Source organism: Nomascus leucogenys, chromosome 10 (genome assembly GCF_006542625.1).
Source record: "Nomascus leucogenys isolate Asia chromosome 10, Asia_NLE_v1, whole genome shotgun sequence".
Taxonomy (NCBI): domain Eukaryota; kingdom Metazoa; phylum Chordata; class Mammalia; order Primates; family Hylobatidae; genus Nomascus; species Nomascus leucogenys.
Window position 1 is genome coordinate 21,051,131 of NC_044390.1, and position 19,947 is coordinate 21,071,077.

Here is a 19,947-nt window from a genome sequence, read left to right on the forward strand (position 1 = left end):
CTTCATCTCTAGTGACTGAAATTGACACTTTTCTCTCTCTCTCTCTCTCTCTCGCTCTCTCTCTCTCATTATTATCTCTTAAAGTTCCATCATCCCTTGATTGAAAAACTCTCTACTTCCTGCCCTTAACTGACAGTAGGATCTCCTTCGAGGATATTCATTTCCTATTTGTTTAATCTCATAATAATAACCTTAGACCTAAGCACTTTCTCTTAGTTCTCATTATCAAGGATAAAAGATGATTAAAACTCCTCCTGAATGTTATAAAGAAGAGGTAACTATAGGGAAGGTAGATAGATTCAGGCTATTACATGAATACTGAGAGTTCAATAACATGTTTTCTTAAAATCCATCAATTATTTGTAGATAAGAATTTTTAGGTTTTCATTTTTTTGTTTTAAGTTAAAGTTGAGAATTTATATTGTATTTTCCCCTATTTTCTCCCCTCACACACACACGAAATATCTTCCTTCATACAAATTTTACTACGAACTGGCTCATTAGAATCAATCACTGATATAGCCCTGCTTGCATAAGGTAGAGATCATAGTTTCTGGTGCGCTGGTATTCTCATACAGGAACTAAATAAATGTATTTGCTATGAAATAACATCCTGGGTATTTCTCTGATTACCACTGAAGTATATTTAATACCCAGAGAAATGTTCTGAACGTGAAACCACTAATATATAAATGAATTCCTCAGTGAAGAGATCTTGAAGTTAATGGCATTATACTTTTCTGAAAGGTGGTAATACTGGAAAAGCTAATTCACGACCAATAGTTAAGAAATATATAAACATTTTCACTTGATGAATGCATAAATAAATTCATAATTGTTCTCTAAAACTAATATTCTCTTCAACAAAATTTAAAATAAACTGGGCAAAAAACAAAATGAGAACAATAAAAAAGTATAAAAATCAACTTAAACTAGAAATTATAAAAATATGATCAAAATTAGATATTAGTAACTATTATTTAATAATTATACCACTACATATTATTTACATAAATGAATAAAAACACAAGACATATAATAGCGGCAATAAATTATCATATGTAGTAAAAAAGATTAATTTTGTATATAATAAAAGCATTAAAATATTTTTTAAAGACCTTAAAATTATTTTTAAAAGTACTAATACATTTTAAAAATGTTAAATATTTTGACATAACCTAGAAGAAACATGAAAAATTTAATTAAGTGGATATATAACAAAAACAAAAACAAAACTTAGTTAAAAGAAAGACTCTAAAGATAGGATGGTAATCTACAATTCTATGATTATAGTGAAGTTTGGTACTGCTATACTGAATCTTACCAAGAGGTCTCCTCCAGGTGTTTCTGTAACAATCTAAAAGAAATAGCATTGGACAAGCAGGAGGTCATTAAGTTAACAGTCTCAAGTCTGTAATGAATTAAGATATTCTAGAGGCCATAAAGTACATAAAAGTGATATTAGCTATTTTGAAGGAGTTTTTAACAAATGATATATGTAATACTGAAGAGACAATTAACGCTTCCTAAGTAGAGGACAATGATCCAGTTTAATAGCCCTTATATTTAAGTAACTCTAAATAAGAAAGCAATCATAATTAAGAAAAAACAAACTAACAACAACAAAAACAGACTCTCCATCTTTTAATAGCAAAACACTTGTGAGAAGGATAAGAAAGTACAAGTACTGCCAAGGAAGAAGACATTAATAGGGTGCTGCAGCCCAGGAGATGGGAGCTTAGACTCAAATCCATTGTCCTGAATGACTAAAACTAACTAGGAGTTAATATAGCAGGGAAGAAATGTAACAATGTCTAAGAAAACAATAACTAGGGAGGGGCTATAAGGCATCTGGTGCCCTGATCTGTTGAGTTTCAGTTCTTTGATACTGTTTTTGAGACGTCTGAGGGTCCTTTCCTGAGGAAGAAACTCAGATGCCATAAATACAAGTTTCAAGCTTTAACAGCAGATGGGGCAATTTCTACGTTTATCTGAAAGAACAGTCTATGGGAGTACTGAGCCAGTTTCACAGCAGCATCCCCAGAAAAGGTTGATGAGGCTACCAGCATCTCCTGATTTCTGAAGGCCTACCAGCTGGGTGGATTTGTGAAGGTCTTCCCCTGTACAAAGTCACTCCATAAAGATTGGAAGAAGTGGTTGTTTTTTGAAATGCATAATCAGCAAAAATAACAAGGCACATGAAGAGAGAGAAAAACATGGCTCAGCAAATTAACAAAATAAATCTCCAGAATTTTATCCTAAAACACCAGAGATCTATATATTGTTTAATAAAATTTGAAAATTATTAAAGAAAGTAATTGTTCTAAAAAAAAGGAACAGAGATAGACAACTGGATGTGATTATTACAACAATGTGTGAACAAAATAAAAATATCAACAGAGTAAAAGAAGCTATAACAAGACAACAAATTCTGGAGCTGAAAAATGCAATAATTCAAAAATTCACTAGAGGGTTTCAATGGAAAACTTGATCACATAGAATAAAACATTAGTAAACTCAAAGACTAATCACTTGAAATAATTATGTCAGAAAAATAAAAAGAAAAAATAAAGTGAAAAAAAAAAAGCATTAGGGACTTACGGAACACGTCAGTAGACTAATGTTCACCTTATGAGAGGTCCAGAGAAGAAAGGAGAAAGAACGGGGTAGAGAGTGCATTTGAAGAAACAATTGCCAAAAAACTTTCCAAATCTTATTAAGAAAATGGACATTCAAATTTAAAAACCTCAAAAGTCTGCAAATAGAATAAGCCCAAAGTGGCCCACACTGAGATACATTTTAATAAACAATGAAAACACAAAGTAAAGAAAAAAAAATCTTAAAAACAACAAGAGGAAAGAAACTTACCACATATGAGTAACTGATACAAGATTTCCAGTGGCTTTCTCAGCAGAACTATTACAGAACACAAGGGAGTGAGATGATATATTCCAAGTACGGAAAGTAAAAGTAAACTGCCAACCCAGAATCTGACAAAATGTTCTTCAAAAATAAAGGAGAAGTAAAGACTTTCCCAGAAAAAACAAAAGCTGAGAGCATTCATCACACTAGAATTGCCTTACCAGAATTCCTAGAGGGATTCTTGCAACTTGAAATGAAAGGACACTAGCCACCAACACAAAAGCATAGGAAAATATAAATCTCTCTGGTACAAGTAAATATCCAGCAACACAGAATTTTGTATTATTGTAATGGTAATAGGTAAACCATTTTAAATTCTGGCATAGAGTTTAACAGATATAAGCATAAAAATAAACATAACTATAAAAATGTTAATATATACAAAATATTAAAATATGTAATTTATGACATTGATTATGCAAAGTGAGGGAAGCAATATAAAAGAGTAGTTTTTTTGTATGTTTGATGTTGTTATCAGATTAAAATAGATTATCATAACAATTGAATGTTTGATGTAATCCCTAGGGTAACTGCAAAGAAAATATATATAAAAAATACCCAAAAGAAAATGAGAAAGTAGCCAAAGTATATCACTACCAAAAAATTAATGAAATACGTAGGAAGGCCCACAAGAAAGGAAAAAAGAAATGGAGTAACTACAAGACATACAGAAAACAACAAAAGGGCAATAGCAAGTCATCCTCCATCAATAATTACTTCAATTATAAATAATTAAATTCCTCAATTAAAAGATACAGAATGGCTATGATATTTTTAAATTCAGGATCTAACTATATACTGTCTACAAGAGACTAGCTTTAGATATAAGGGTATATGTAAGCCAAAAATAAAAGGATAAAAAAGATACTCCATGTAACCTAAAGACAGCAGGCAGGGTTGGCCATATATAGACTTTAAGCAAAAAAACTACCACAAGAGTAGAAAAAGGATATCATAATGGAAAGATGGTCAGTTTTCTTGGATTATACAATTATAAATATATGCGCACCTAACAGCAGAGTGCTTAAATATATAAAGCAAAAATTAATAGAGTTGAAGGGAGTAATAGTAACAAAATATTAGAAGATCTAAACATGTCATTTTCAAAAATGCATATATTAACCAGGCATAAAATGAATAGGAAAACAGAGGACTTGAACAGTGATATGGAACAACTGGATCTAACAGACATGTATAATATTCTAATCAACAATCTCAGAATCATATTCTTCTAAAGTACACACGGAACACTCTCCAGGATAGACTACATGTTATACCACAAAACAAGCCTTAAAACTCTCACAAGATAGAAATCATACCAGGCATCTTTTCCAATTACAATGGAATGAAACTAGAAATCAATAGTAAAGAAGAAGTGAAAAATTTACAAATGTGAGGAAATGAACACACTTTTCCACGACCAGTAAAAAATTACCAAAGAAATTAGAAAATATTGTCATACAAATGAAAACTAAAACACAATGTATCAAAATGTATTAGGCACAGCAAAGCAGGAGTAACAGGAAAGAAAGATTTAAAACAAATAGCCTAACTATACCTTAAAGAACTGTAGAGGAAGAAAATTAAATCCAAGTTAGTAGAAGAAAAGAAATAATAAATATTAGAACAGAAATAAATAAAAAAGAGAATAGGAAAATAATTTAAAGATCAACAGAAATCAAAACTGTTTTTTAAGATCAACAAAATTGGCAAACCCTTAATTAATGAGACAGAAGAATTATATAAATAAAATCAGAAATGAAAAAAGTGAGACTACAACTGATACCACAGAAATTAACAGGCCATGAGGTTACTATGAAAAACTATATGCCAACAAATTGGATAACATTGAAAAAATGGACGCTTTTTAGAAATATACACCTACTAAGACTGAATCAAGAAGAAACAGAAAATCTGAAGACACCAATAATGGACAAGCAGATTGAATCAGTAATCAAAAACTAAACAACAACAAAAACAACAAACACCTTTATGACCAAATGTCTGTAATCCAGAATTCTATTGAACATTTAAAGAAAAAATAGCACCAATACTTTGCAAATTCTTCTGAAAAATTAAAAAAAGAGAACACTTGAAAATGAATATTATTTTTCCAGCATATCCCTTGACATTAAAATCAAAGATAATACAAGAAAAAAATACAAATATTCCGGACGATTGTTAATATATAAATTCTCAAAAAAAATACTAGCAAAGCAAAATCAACACATCAACAGATTATACACTCTGACACAGTGGATTTATTCCTAGAATGTCAGGATGGTTCAACAAATAAAAATTCATCAATGTAATATATAAGTTCAATATAATGAAAGCTAACCATATAATCATCTCAATTCATGCACAAAAAGAATTTGCCAAAATTCAATACACATTCATGATAAAAAGAGTAAAAAGAAATTATCAAAACATAATACAGATAATGAATGAAAAGCATAACATTATACTCAGTAGTGAAAAACAAAAGCTTTTACTCTAAGATCAGGAAAAATACAAGGATTTTCTCTCTCACCACGTCTATTCAACATAATATTGGAAGTCCTATGTACTGGATGTACTAAGTAATAGAAGACCAATTAGGAAAGAAAAAAAGCAATAAAATGTATCTAAAATGAAAAAAGTATAAATTATTTGCTGATTTAATGCTGTTAATACTCACACCATGACCAATTTCAAGATATAAATGTGTTGTTACTAAATATGAAGATGAGGTGAAACAAAATTTCTCTCAAACAAAATACGACTTGACTTCAGCACACTACTGTGAGACACAAAATATGCAAATGTTCTTTAGTCCAAATTAAAACCACTTTTTATCCATTAATCTAACTAATATCTAGGACAGGTAACTATCCTTATATATGATTACAGAAGACAGCTTCAAATTTGTAAACCACACACAGTTAACCTTTGAACAATGTAGGTATTAAGTTCACTGACGCCCCGTACAGACAAAAATCTATGTATAACTTTTGATTCCTCCAAAACTTAACAACAAATGGCCTACTGTTGACCAGAAGCCTTACCAAAAAGAGCAATAGTTGATTAATACATATTTTATATTCTGTATGTATTATATTCTGTATTCTCGCAATAAAGGTAGAATAAAAATGTTATTAAAATTATAAAAAAAGAAAATATACTTACAGTACTTCATTACATTTATCAATACCATAAGTTTATGGTGTTTTTTACATATAAGATTTTGTATAAAAATTTACAAAATAGATACAAGATAGATCATCTGTCTGGAATGGCGGGTGACTCCAGCTGCAAACTTCAATCCATGGTACATATCAAGCAATACAACTTTTTCTTGTAATGCCATACTGTTTCTCTGCTTCTTAGGAGCCTTTCTAGTGCCACTTTGTATGGGCTTTATGGTATTATTTAAGATTTACAATATTGCATTATATATGATGAAAAATATGTGAGAACTATGACAGATCACTTTTTACTGCAATATGCAATTTACTAGAGAAATGCGCTGCTCACATGGGGAGGATTAGCATCACTCTACATATTAAGTAGATACCTGCAACACTTGAGCTCACTGCAACAGCAACAGGAGGTAGCTAAGAAATCAGTACAGTAGTGCGGTATGTCCAGAGTTAATTTTACACAGTTACGATTTAATACTGTATCTTTACATTTGTTTACATTTCTCTCATTTGCAAATGGCACCATGTACGGTATGTATTTGTATGTGTATGTTTTGATAAATTTTAACTTTTTATAAAGGATTTGCATATTTTTAGGGTAGTAAATAAAATAGGCTAGCATCTAAATATGTTTTATGCATTCATAATATTCCTTTTTCTTAATTTTTTCTATATTTCTAAGCTACACAATTTGCACATTTTGCAAATTTTCACAAATCTCCAAAAAATTTCCAGACATCTTTAATTTTTTAAATCCATGCATAAAGGGGTATGCACAATTCAAACCAGTTGTTCAAAGGTTAATTATATTTGGTTAAGCCACATTTATTTATTTTCTATTCTGTTAAGTATATCTTATTTTAAGGAATGTTTTTAAAAGGCCACATTACTGCCATTGACATGTTGAAATCTACTGAAACAAGATCTTATTACTTAGGGTATTTCCAAATGCATGATATAATTACTTAATATCACCTGACCTCAGAATTGGATAATTATCACTGTTAAATATATGTTTCTATTTTGATGGTTTTAGCTTGTTAGCATAAAATCTGTTGATTCTGTTAATTTTTACTATGCAATTACTTACTAGCAGATTCAGTGATCAAAATGTATATACATTTTAGCCCAGTATGGTGGCTCACACACGTAATCTCAGCAGGTTGGAAGGCTAAGGAAAGAGGTTGGCTTGGAGCCTAGGCAGCAAAGTGAGACCCCATCTCTACAAAAAATAAAAAGTAGCAGAGGATGGTGGCAATATCTGTAGTCCCAGCTACTCAGGAGGCTGAGACAAGAGGATTGCTTGAGCCCAGAAGTTCAAGGCTGCAGTGAGCTATGATCACACCACTACACTACAGCCTGGGTGACAAAATAAGACCTTGTCTTAAGAAAAAATAATAATAAAAATTTACGTGGTATTTAGCAAAAGCTTCTGGCAGAGAAAGAGTGTGTCAGTATTTGTGATTATTGTAGAGCTGATTTTTAAAAATTGATGTTATACATTTTCATTGTTTTTCAGATTTTATTTTGTTTTCTACCCAAAATTCTATTCCCTTTTACCCTTTTGACGGAATTCTCCATTCATTCTTATGGTTTTCCAAAACTTTGTAAGAGTATATTTGATGTATCTATGTGTATGTGTCTTCCCTCTTGTTTATAGATCTTGGAATAGCTACATTTTTCCTTTTATGGACAGGCACATTCTTGGTTTCACAAAACAAGAGGATGCAATTTCTAAATAAAAAGATAAAAATTTTAATGATTATAAGGTAGAGAAAAATAGATGCAAAAAGTAGTTATCCTAGTAAAACTAGAAGTCATTTTCTGCTGTCAATGGTGATTATAAGAAACTGTTTTCAATTGCTTTATGCCTGTTGGAGTTCTGTTGTGATTGCAGCCCAATTACAGTGTACTAGAGAGATCCACTTAACCATTTTAAAAGAAAATGTTATTTATTACAGCAAACATATTTTAATGTTCATATTATGAATTTCCTATAACAAAAATTTTTATACTTGGAATACATGTAGCAATGTATCATTTTCTATAAAACTTTTAATTTTGTTAGAAAATAGTCTACTTCTAAATAAAAATATCTAATATGACTGATATTTAAAAATTTTCTAATATTTTTGAAATGTTCCATTTTAAAATCATACAGGCTTTCTATGCTAGATACAGTTCTAAATGTTATTCTCTGTGCGTGTGTGTGTGTGTGTGTGTGTGTGTGTGTATGGAAATAGGTACTCATTCATCACTGATTTTTGTCCTGAATTAAGGTCTACTGTAAGATGAATAAACTGAGGCAAAAAGAGATTAAGTCATCCATGCAAATTCACATATCAGATAAGCGATGAAGCTGAGATTGAAGCACAAGCACCCTGTATCTCAACCTAGGCTTTTAAGAGTTGCTCTATCTTTCATCCTTACCTCAATTGGCAAATTATCAGACAGGACACTGAAAGTATATGAGGGGCTGAAAATTAGATTTTTTTTTTTTTTTTTTTTTTTTTTTTTTTTTGAGACAGAGTCTCACTCTTTCGCCCAGGCCGGACTGCAGTGGCGCTATCTTGGCTCACTGCAAGCTCTGCCTCCCGGGTTCACACCATTCTCGTGCCTCAGCCTCTCAAGTAGCTGAGACTACAGGCGCCTGCCACCGTGCCTGGCTAATTTTTTGTATATATATATATTTTTTTTTAGTAGAGACGGAGTGTCACCTTGTTAGCCAGGATGGTCTCGATCTCCTGACCCCGTGATCCGCCCGCCTCGGCCTCCCAAAGTGCTGGGATTACAGGCTTGAGCCAGAAAATTAGATTTTAAAAAGGATTTGACTCAATAATTCTCAAACCATAAACTTTTTTTAGTTCTGTTATTTTTTAATCTTTCAGTTCTGTGCATTTGTGCTTATTCATTGTTTGCTATAATTGTCTTTTCTTAAAAAACTGTGAAGAATACTACTTTATTGTAAAAGTTACAAACATTTTTGATAGCTTGGCATTTGATACTCATTTGTGTTTATTAGGCAATGGGCATAGAGTTCTAACATATTCTTATGATGTGGCAATTATCAATATCCTTTAAAATCTGTTCATTTTCTACCAAGCTTTGAAATATTTTAAATAAAGCATTTGACAAAAAACTCCATACCTTTGCACATTAAAAAGAACCAACAAAGTAGAGAAGGAATTTTCACCAACGTGATAAAGGTCTATGTGACAAGCCCACAGCTAAGGTCACCTTTAATAATGAAAAACTAAAAGCCCTTTTTCTAAGATCAGGGACAAGACCAGAAATGCTGACTCCTGACACTTCTTTTCAACATAGTACTAGAAATTCTATCCAGAACAATTAGGCATGAAATAAATAAAAGGCATTCAAAGTGGAAAGAAAGAAGTAAAATTATCCCTGTTTGGACATAACATGAGCTTATACGTAAAAAAAAAAAAAAAAAAAAAAAAAAAAAATCTTACTGATTCCATTAAAAACCTTTTTATAGCTAACCAACAAATCAAGTAAATGTACATGATTTTTTCTGTACACTAACAATAAACTGCGTGAAAAAAAAGTTTAGAAAATAATGCCATAACAATATCATAAAAATAATAAAATACTTAGGACTAAACTTAACCAAAGAGGTGAACGATTTGTACCTATAGACTTAGAGAAAATATTTGCAAACTGTCTGATAAGAGATTAGTATCCAAAAATCTATAAAGAACTCTTATAACTCAATAACAAAAATCAAATAACCCAATTAAAAGTTGTATAAAGGACTTGAATAGACATTTCTCCAAAGAAGATATATGAATGAATGACCAAAAGCATATAAAAAGACATTCAACATCAACATCACTAATGACCAGGTAAATGTAATTCAAATCCAGTGAGTTATCTCTCACCTGTTAGGATTACTACTATCAAAAGAAAATTAAGAAAAAACAAATATTGGTCTGGATGTGGATAAATTAGAATCTTTCAGAATTGTTGAGAATGTAAAATAGTGCAGCTGCCATGGAAAACAATGTCAATGTTTCTCAAAAAGTTAAAAATAGAATTATCATATGGCCCAGCAATAATACTTCTGGCTACCTACCCAAAATAAATGAAAGCAGTGTCCTGAATAAATATTTGTATACCTATGGTCACAGTATCATTATTCCCAACTACTAAAACGTAGGGGACATAGGACAAACATAGGACAAAAAGTATTCAATGTCCAATGAATGACTATGCAAAATATTATATATAATACAATGAAGTATCATTCAACCTTAAAATGAGGGAATTTCTGTTATATTCTATATCATGGATGAAACTTGAGAACATTATGCTAAATGAAATGAGCCAGTCATGAATACTGCATGATTCCAGTTATATGAGCTATCTAAAATTATAAACGTCTTAGAAACAGAAAGCATAATGGTGGTTTCCAGGGATGAGGGTAGAGCGAAAAGGGATGTTGTTGTTTACTGGGCATAGAATTTCAGTATTGCAAAATACAAAAATTATAGAGCACTGTTGCACAACAAGATTCATATAGTTAACACTACAGTGACGAACACTTAAAAATGGTTAAGATGGTAGATTGTATGCTATGTATTGTTCATCATAACAGTAATAATAATAAAGGAATAAAGCTCTGAGACACGCTAAAACGCAGATGAACCTTGAAAACTTGAAACTTCTTGAAGGAAGCCAATCACAGAAGACCATAGTATGTATAACTCCATTTATGTGAGATGTCCAGGATATGCCAATATATAGAGACAGAAAAGTAGGCTACTGATTGTTGGCTTGTGGAGGCATGGTGGTACAGGGTTCTGGGGAAAATAGAAAATAGAGAGTGACTCATGGGTACAGTGTTTCTTTTCTGGGAATAATAAAATGTAAATTTTCTTGTGGTGATGGTTGTACAACTGTATTAGTCCATTCTTACATTGATACAAAGAGCTACCTAAGATGGTAATTTATGAAGAAAAGTGGTTTAGTTGACACAGTTCCATAGGCAGTAGTGTCCAAAGCTTCATCTGAGGAAAGACAAGTTCCTTCTGCCTATGAGCCTATAAAATGAAAACATGTTAGTTACTTCCAAGATAGAATGGGGTTAAGGCATTGGGTATATGCCCCCATTCTAAATGGGAGAAATTGGCCAAAACAAAGGGGCTAAAGGTCTCATGAAAGTCTGAAACCCAACAAGGCACTCATTAAATCTTAAAGCTACACAATAATCTCCTTTGACTCTATTTCTCACATCTAGGCCACACTGATGTAAGGGGTGGGTGCTGAAGGCCTTAGGCATCTTTCACGCCTATGACTCTGCAAGGTACAGCCTCAGTGGCTGCTTTCATGGGCTGGTATTGTGTGCCTGCAGCTTTTCCAGGTGCCTGACACAAGCTATTGGTGGATCTACCATTCTGGAGACTGGAGGACAGTGGCCCTCTTCTCATAGCTCCACTAGGCAGTGGCCCAGTGGGAACTCTGTGTAGGGGATCCAACCCCACATTTTCCATCTGTACTGTTTTAGTAGAGGTTCCACCTCTGCAGCAGACCTCTGCCTGGATGTCCACGCATTTTCATACGTCCTCTGATACCTAGGTGGAGGCTCGCAAGCCTCAACTCTTGCCCTCTGTGCACCCACAGGCCCAAAACTATGTGAAAGCCTTCAAAGCTTTGGGCTTGTACCCTCTACAGAAATGGGCCAAGATGTACCTTGGCCCCTTCTAGCCATCGCTGGAACTGGAGTGACTGGGATGCAGGGATCCATTTCCTAAAGCTGCAGAGAAGCAGGGCCCTGGACCTAGCCTATGAATCCACCTTTTTCCTATGAGGCCTTCAGGCCTGTGATGGCTGGGGCTGCCGCAAAGGTCTCTGAAATGTCTTAGAGACATTTTATTCATTGCCCTGGCTGTTAACATTGGACTCCTCTTTACTTATGCAAATTTCTGCAGCCCTCTTGAATTTCTCCCCAGAAAATAGGTTTTTCTTTTCTACAATATGGCTGGGCTGCAGATTTTCCAAACATTATGCTCTGCTTCAGTTTTAAACATAAGTTCCAACTTCAGATCATTTCTTTGTTTATGCAAGTGAGTATAGGCTTTTAGAAGCAGATCACACCTTGAACGTTTTGCCGCTTAGAAATTTCTTCTACCAGATACCTTAAATCATCACTCTTGAGTTCAAAGTTTCACAGACCTCTTGAGTAGGGTCATAATGCCTACAGGTTCTTTGTTAAAGCACAGCAAGAGTGACCTTTACTCCAGTTCTCAATGAGTTCTTCATCTCCAACTGAGACCAACTTAGCCTGGACTTCACTGTTCAAATTACTGTCAACATTTTGCTCACTACCATTCAACAAGTCTTGATGAAGTTCTAAATTTACCATCATCTTTATGTCTTCTTTTAATCCCTCCAAACTGTTTCACCCTCTGCCTATTACCCTGTTCCAAAGTCACTTCCACATTTTCAGCTATTTTTATAGCAATACTCCCTTTCTCTGGTACCAATTTTCTGTATTAGTCCATTTTCACACTGCTATAAAGAGCTACCTGAAACTGGGTAATTTGTAAAGGAAAGAGGTTTAATTGACTAACAGTTCCATAAGCTGTACAGGAAGCACGGCTACGAGGCTTCAGGAAACTTACAATAATGGTGGAAGGTGAAGGGAAAGCAAGCACATCTTACCATGGCAGAGCAGGGAAGAGAGAAAGAGAGAGAAATGATAACACAAAAATTGGAATATCACAGTTTTATAATCACTAATTATATGTTGGATATAGTTAGTGATTATCAGTGGTTGCTTACACTGGTAGGTAAAAGATTAAATAAGAAAGTTACGGTGGATATATCAAATGTACAAGACATTAATCTAAAATCCATTGTGTTTAATATTATAAGCTCCTAATATTGTGGAACAAGAAGTACTCAATATAACCTATGAAGTATTTTAATCAGACTAGTAAACAAAAACAATCAGTATATATATAAATTATTGGAACTAGAAGAACATGTTAAGCAAATGCATAAGTAAAGATAGATGGAACATAAGGTAGTTTTAGGGCAATGTTGATGATACTGTAATGGTGGGTGTATATCATCATACATGTGTCAAAACCGACGGAATGCACAAAGCTAAGAATGAAGCTTAAACTATGCACTTTACTTAATAAAAGTGTATCAATATTGGCTCATCGAGAATAACAAATGTACTACACCAATGCAAGTGTTAACAGAATCAGCTGTTTAGAGCTGCTAGGAGATGAGGTATATAGGAACTCTATAATGTTCCCTCAATTTATCTATAACCCTACAGCTACTCTGAAAAATAGCCTGTTAATTTAAAAATATCAGTAAAATTCAATGTGAAAACACTAGCTTTTATTTCGTTAAAGAACAAATGACAAAATGAAAAGGATCATCTCTTAGAGTTTAATAGTGATAGAAAAAAATCAAGATGTTATTTCACCTTAATTTTATTTATGGCACATGTTTGTGTACAAACACTGGAAGATAAATTCTGCAGTCAAATCTAACCATCAAATTATTTTACAGTACATGCCATTGGTTCCATATTCAGGAAGACCTTTCCTAATCCAAGATTATATAAATATTTATGAACAAGTTTTAGTAATACATATGTATAAGTGTGTGTGTATGCATGCATGTATTGTGTGTGCATGTTTCTTAGCAAAACACCAGCATGTAATTATACAGTGACTGTGGCTCTATCAATAGCTTACTATTGTATTATTTAGAACTTGTAATGCTGTTTTTACATTTTACTTCAGTTTTAAAATTGTTATTCAATATTATATGCCTCTTTCTCATTAATTCTTTTATACTATTTTTATAATTACTTTGTCCTTTAAAAAAAAAAACTTCTTACCTATTCATTTTGAGTTCTTTCTTGTATCTGGTTGAAAGTTGCGGTCAGGACGTTCTTCGCCCAGAGTCGTCGGGTTTCCTGCTTCAACAGTGTTTGGGCGGAACCCGGCGCTCGTCCTCCACCCCGGCTGGCCGCCCACAGCCAGCCCTCCATCACCTCTTCACCGCGCCCTCGGACTGCCCCAAGGCCTCTGCCGCCGCGCAGCCGCCGCCGCTCCAGCGCCGCCGCGCAGCCGCCGCCGCTCCAGCGCCGCCGCGCAGCCGCCGCCGCTCCAGCGCCGCCGCGCAGCCGCCGCCGCTCCAGCGCCGCCGCCTCTCCTTAGTCGTCGCCATGACGACCGCGTCCACCTCGCAGGTGAGCCATAACTACCACCAGGACTCAAGAGGCCGCCATCAACCGCCAGATCAACCTGGAGCTCTACGCCTCCTACGTTTACCTGTTCATGTCTTACTACTTTGACCGCGATGATGTGGCTTTGAAGAACTTTGCCAAATACTTTCTTCACCAATCTCATGAGGAGAGGGAACGTGCTGAGAGACTGATGAAGCTGCAGAACCAACGAGGTGGCCGAATCTTCTTTCAGAATATCAAGAAACCAGACTGTGATGACTGGGAGAGCGGGCTGAATGCGATGGAGTGTGCATTACATTTGGAAAAAAATGTGAATCAGTCACTACTGGAACTGCACAAACTGGCCACTGACAAAAATGACCCCCATTTGTGTGACTTCATTGAGACACATTACCTGAATGAGCAGGTGAAAGCCATCAAAGTATTGGGTGACCACGTGACCAACTTGTGCAAGATGGCAGCACCCGAATCTGGCTTGGCAGAATATCTCTTTGACAAACACACCCTGGGAGACAATGATAATGAAAGCTAAGCCTCAGGCTAATTTCCCCATAGCCATGGGGTGACTTCCCTGGTCACCTAGGCAGTGCATGCATGTTGGGGTTTCCTTTACCTTTTCTATAAGTTGTACCAAAACATCCACTTAAGTTCTTTGATTTGTACCATTCCTTCAAATAAAGAAATTTGGTACCCCTCCCCCAAAAGAAAGAAAGTTGTGCTCAGATTGACAACTAATTTTTAAAATCCTTTTTTGTTGTTGATGTGAGCAATTTTTTATTCTAAATTATACTAACCAGTTAATTAGAGGATGTAGCAAAATATAATTGTATATTCATTTTATAATTGACTAATGTACCTTAATCAAATTTCATTCTTTATGTAGTCACATGGTTTTCACTTTCAAACTATCGTAAATCCACAAGAAATGAAAATTTCAGCTATCTATTGAAATATGTGTATTTGTTATTTTGTTTTATTGTCTCATTACTTTTGGTAGAATATTTGAAACAATGATTATTGAAAATATTTTCTGAAAAATTGGCCTCCGTTTTTAGTATGTCGTATTTGAAAGTAGAGTTTCAAAACCCACTCACATATTTTAAAAATTGTATTTTATACTGGAACCATTTTATAATTCAGTGAAATTTTCAATTCTTTTCTATTCTCAATAATAGTTATGCAACTTATTTACCCTTCTAAATCTGACACCTGAAAGAGTACATGTTCTGTGAAATAATAAATCAATGAATGAATGAAGTGCACATTATCGAATATCATGCTTCTTAATGCTGTGTGTTTATGTTTTCATAGAATCTTTTCTAATACTACATATGGCATTTGGAAACTTGAAGAAGCTTAATTTTACCTACAGTGCTTATATTATGTAAATTCATATTGTCAATCAACATTTATAATTCTTACTATTAGGACATTATTGTTTAGTGTTTTTATGGAATGTACATATAGATGCTTAACAAAAATTATTTTCATTTTTCAGTAAATATACCATTTTTCTTTGACACTGAAGTGATGTTACAGAATGTGTCTAGCTTTTAATTTAAAGTAAGTTTTATCCAAGTCTATATTGCTCATACTAGTTCAAAGGTTATTCTCACACATATCACAATAAAATATGCATCATCAATTGTACATTGACTAGAACTGGCTCTGTATCTGTGAAAAATTTTAGACATATTACCAGAATATCTTTGCATTCTTTAGTTGATGACTAATTATTCACTGACTACCAGCAGAGGGGAAATATACAACTCTTATCTGGAATTTAATGGCCATGTGAAAATAAAATGTCTGAGATGAGGGAGCTATTTTCTTTTTATAAAATAATTGCTATACAGTCAGCAAGATGGCAGAATAGGAGGTCCTAGATTTTATAACTCCCTACAGGAAGTTCAAATAGCACCTATCCACAGAAAAGAACACCTTACTAAAAATCCACCAACTGGGAATAAGCCTGAGTCACCTTTGTGGTCTACAAAACAAAATAAAAGGCAAATAAATAGTGAAAGATAGTCTCACTTTGACTGCATTGGTCCTCTGCTTTCTTCATGTCAGCACAGGGCCACAGAATTCCCAAAATAATGTAAACAGTGTCACACAATTCACAAAACAATGTGAACTACAAGTATATACAGATAAAAATTGCATACAAATTGGAAAACATATGAGAAGTTTGAAAAAACTTAAAAAAGGAAATCTTGAAAATAATGAGTACAATGATTGAAAAGTGCAATAAAAAGCTTTAACAGTAGGCTCCATAAAGCTGAAGAAGTAGTTAACATGAAGACAGAACATTTGAAGTTACCAAATTGGATGTGTAAAATTTAAAAAAAGCATTAAAAAACCCTAAAGGAGTTATAGGACATGATTAACATATCTAATCTGTACATAATAGGAATTAAAGAAGGACAAGAAGGCACATTTAAATAAATAATGCCTAAATATTTTCTGAATCATGAGAGTAATACCAACATTCAGTTATAGGAAGCACAGAAATCTCTAAACAAATTCATTCCAAAGAGGAGTTCAGCAAGACACCTAATACTGAAACAATAAAAAAAAAAAACAACTAATTCTGAGAATAGCAACAGATTTTTAAAAATCATATACAGAGTGGTGGCAATGTGACTATTAATAGATTTCTCAGAAGAAGACCTACAGGCTAGAAGAGAGTGGGATTATATAGTCAAAGTGCTGAAGGAAGATATCTGTCAATCAAGAACAGTTTACCAAGAAATGCCGCCTTTTCAAAGTGAGGAAGAAATAAAAACTTTCACAGACAAACAAAAGCTAAAGACATTCATCACCACTAACTCTGCCTTACATGAACTGCTAAAGAGAGTTATTTAAGATGAAACAAAAAGTAACCAAATGTTATGATTTGGCTGTGTCCCCTCCCCCAAAATCTCATCTTGAATTGTAACTCCCATAATTCCCATGTGTTGTGGGAGGGACCTGGTGGGAGATAATCAAATCACGGGGGCAGTTTCCACCATACTGTTCTTTTGGTAGTAAATAAATCTCATAACTTCTGACGGTTTTTTGTAAGGGGTTTCTTTTTTCACTTGGCCCTCATTCTCTCTTGCCTGCCACCATGTGAGAAGTCCCTTTTCTCTTTTCTTCATCTTGCTCCATGATTCTGAGGCCTCCCCAGCCATGTGAAACTGTGAGTTTATTAGACATCTTTTTTCTTATACTCAGTCTTTGGTATGTCTTTATTAGCAGTGTGAGGACAGACCAATACAGTAAATTGGCACCAGCAGAGTGGGACACTGCTGTAAAGATACTCAAAGATGTGGAAGTGATTTTGGAACTGGGAAACAAGCAAAGGTTGGAACAGTTTGGAGGACTCAGAAGAAGAGAGGAAAATGTGAGAAAGTTTGGAACTTCCTAGAGACTTGTTAAATGGCTTTGACCAAATTCTAATTATTATATGAACAATGAAATCCAGGCTGTGGTGATCTCAGATGGAAATAAGAAACTTGTTGAGAGCTGGAGTAGAGGTAATTCTTGCTATGTTTTTGCAAAGAGACCCATGGAATTTTGCCCCTCACCTAGATTGTGGAACTTTGAAACTGAGGGAGATAATTTAGGATATCTGTCAGAGAAAAATATCTAAGCAGCAAAGCATTCAAGAGGTGACTTGGGTGTGTTAAAAGCTCTCAATTTTTTAAAGGAAACAGCATAAAAGTTCAGAAAATTTGCAGCATGATGATGCAGTCGAAAAGAAAAACCCATTTTCTGAGAAGAAATTCAATCCAGCTTCAGAAATCTGCACAGTGACCAGGATCCATATATAAATCACCAAGACAATGGGAAAAATGTCTCCAGGGCATGCCAGAGCCCTTTGCAGCAGGCCCTCTCATCACAGACCTGAAGGCCTAGGAGGAAAAAATTGTTCTGTGGGCTGGGCCCAGGGGCCCACCTGCTGTGTGCAGCATAGAGACTTGGTGCCCTGTGGCTCAGCCATTCTAGCCATAGCTAAAAGAGGCCAAGGTACAACTCGGACTTGGTGTTGAGCCTGTGGGTGCACAGAAGTTGATAATTGAGGGTTGGGAAGCTCTGCCTAGATTTCAGAGGATATATGGAAACACCCGTGTGTCCAGGAAGTTTGCTGCAGGGGCAGAAGACTCATGGAGAACCTCTGCTAGGGCAGTACAGAAGGAAAATGTGAGGTTGAAGCCCCCACACATATCCCTACTGGAGCAAGGCCTAGTGGAGCTGTGAGATGAGGGCCACAGTCCTCCAGACCCAAGAATAGTAGATTCACTGACAGCTTGCACCATGCACCTGGAAAAGCCACAGACACTCAGCACCAACCCATGAAAGCATCCAGGAATGGGGCTGTAGCCTGCATAACCACAGGGGTGAAACTGCCCAAGACCATGGGAACCCACCATTTGCATCAGCATTACCTGGATGTGAGACATGTAGTCACAAGAGATCGTTTTGGAGAGATCATTTAAAATTTCACTGTCCTGCTGGATTTTGGACTTTCATGAGGCCTACAGCTCCTTTGTTTTGGCAATTTTTCCCAGTTAGAATGGCTGTATTTACTCAATTCCTGTACCCCCATTGTATCTAGGAAGTAACAAACTTGCTTTTGATTTTACGGGCTCATAGACTTGCCTTGCCTCAAGTGAGACTTTGGACTGTGGACATTTGAGTTAATGCTGAAGTAAGTTAAAACTTTGGGGGACTGTTGGGAAGGCATAATTGGTTTTGAAATATGAGTACATGAGATATGGGAGGGTCCAGGGGCAGAATAATATGGTTTGGCTGTGTCCCATCCAGATCTCATCTTGAATTATAGCTCCTATAATTCCAATGTATTGTGGGAGAGAGCTGGTGGGAGATAATTCAATCATGGGGGAAGTTTCTCTCATACAGTTCTCATGGTAGTGAATAAGTCTCACAAGATCTGATTGTTTTATAAAGGGTTTTCCTTTTCACTTAATTCTCATTCTCTTTTGCCCATCACTATGTAAGAAGTCCCTTTGCTCTTCCTTCATCTTCCACCATAATTGTGAAGCCTCCTCAGCCATGTGGAACTTTGAGACCATTTAATATTTTTTTGTTTATAAATTATTCAGTCTTGGGCATTTCTTTATAAGCGGGATGAGAACAGACTAATACACCAATTAATGATTTAATGGTTATAAAAGCAAAAAGCTTAGTGATATAAGTAATACAAAGCCATATTAAGAACACTCAGTACTGTAATGGTGATTTGTAAAGAAAATTTATCACTAATATTAGTGTTAAAAGACAGAACTATTAATAACAACTGTGACAAAATAAATTGTCAAGAGATACATATTACAAAATAATGTAAATTTTGAATTAAAAAACAAAATTTATATGGTGGGGGAAGTTTAGAGTTGTTTTATGCAAAGTTAAAATATTAACAGCTTGAATTAGGCTGTTATAAGATGTTCTATGCAAGCCTCACGGTAACCAGAAGGCAAACATCTATGCTAGATGAACAAAAACAAAACAAAAAAGAAAAAAAAATAAAAATAAAAGCATACCACTAAAGAAAACTATCAAACCACAAAGCAAGATAGCAGGAGAGGGAAAATGAAACAAAGT

At 34.6% G+C, this 19,947-nt stretch overlaps 1 pseudogene across 1 annotated transcript; it reads left to right on the forward strand.

Annotated features, from left to right (window-relative positions):
* Positions 1 to 238: 238 nt before the first annotated feature.
* LOC100598414 lies at positions 239 to 15,030 on the forward strand (annotated as a pseudogene). The gene is made up of 3 exons (XR_004032032.1): positions 239 to 274; positions 14,025 to 14,175; positions 14,274 to 15,030. The product of XR_004032032.1 is annotated as a ferritin heavy chain pseudogene (transcript).
* Positions 15,031 to 19,947: the final 4,917 nt, after the last annotated feature.